This window comes from Prionailurus viverrinus, chromosome F2, assembly GCF_022837055.1.
Source record: "Prionailurus viverrinus isolate Anna chromosome F2, UM_Priviv_1.0, whole genome shotgun sequence".
Lineage (NCBI taxonomy): Eukaryota > Metazoa > Chordata > Mammalia > Carnivora > Felidae > Prionailurus > Prionailurus viverrinus.
This window is the reverse complement of record NC_062578.1, coordinates 9,319,579-9,320,756: the sequence shown is the minus strand read 5'-3', so window position 1 is coordinate 9,320,756 and position 1,178 is coordinate 9,319,579. Positions and strand designations below refer to the sequence as shown.

Sequence of the window (1,178 nt, the reverse complement as noted above, 5' to 3'; positions counted from 1 at the left end):
CACCACCACGATGTGATTCTTCATTCTCCTCCTCATCCTGCTCTGAGCATCCTGCCCTTGACTCCACTTTCTACGGCACCGGAAGAAGACACGGGCATGGAGGCAGAACATCTGAGGGTTTTTCGTGTGTGGTTTTTTGGTATCCTTTTCCTGCCTCCTGGGGAGCACATTGTTTGAAAGTGTTGGAAAAAAAAATGCCCTTAGCTTAAGAAAGTTTGCATTATCAAAAAACATAAATTAAAAAAAAAAACAGGCATCTGGGTGGCTCGGTCGGTTAAGCGTCCAACTTCGGCTCAAGTCATGATCTCACGGTTCGTGAGTTCGAGCCCCGCGTGGGGCTCTGTGCTGACGGCTCGGAGCCTGGAGCCTGCTTCGGATTCTGTGTCTCTCTCTCTTTGTCCCTCCCCCACTCTTTTTCTCAAAAATGAATAAATGTTAAAATTTAAAAAAAAAAGGATTTTGAGCTATCTGCAAATCAACTCATTTCAGGAGTGGAAGAATCTTGGGTCATTTCTTCATATCAAAATTTACACAGATTCCTGTTTGCGATGTCTTCGGTATTAAAAGAGGCAATCATACCAAGTCTCCTGTATTCCATACACGGTAAATTTTTTGTTTCAGCCAACTCTTAGCAGAGGGGCAACTAGAACAACACCATCTCCCTGGACAAAGAGCATTGAATATTCCGTGTTGTTGATTTATATCTCTCTTCATATGTTTCCTCATCGATTTCTATAGTAGTCACAGTTCCCCCCACATCTCCCAATATCACCTTTCAATGCTGGTCATAAGCATGTAATCTGCCTCGGGGCTCGTTTCTCATTTTCACATAAATTCGCCCAACCAGGGTGAGCCTAAGAGACAGACACTCTTACACGGTGTTGGTAGTTTGCTGCTGGTCCACACCATCTGTCATGTTTCAAACCCTGAGACTTTCAGAACATCTGAGTTTTTATTTTCTTCAATTTTTTTTATGTTTATTTATTTTTGAGAGAGAGAGAGAGAGAGAGAGAGAGAGACAGAGTGTGAGCAGGGGAGGGGCAGAGAGAGAGGGAGACAGAATCCGGAGCAGGCTCCAGGCTCCGAGCTGTCAGCACAGAGCCCGACGCGGGTCTCGAACTCATGAACTGAGAGATCATGACCTGAGCTGAAGTCGGACGCCTAGCCGACTGAGCCAC

General features: G+C 45.3%; 1 pseudogene; it reads right to left on the bottom strand.

Moving 5' to 3' along the window:
• Nucleotides 1–617: 617 nt before the first annotated feature.
• Nucleotides 618–916, bottom strand: LOC125156758 (U6 snRNA-associated Sm-like protein LSm3; annotated as a pseudogene).
• Nucleotides 917–1,178: the final 262 nt, after the last annotated feature.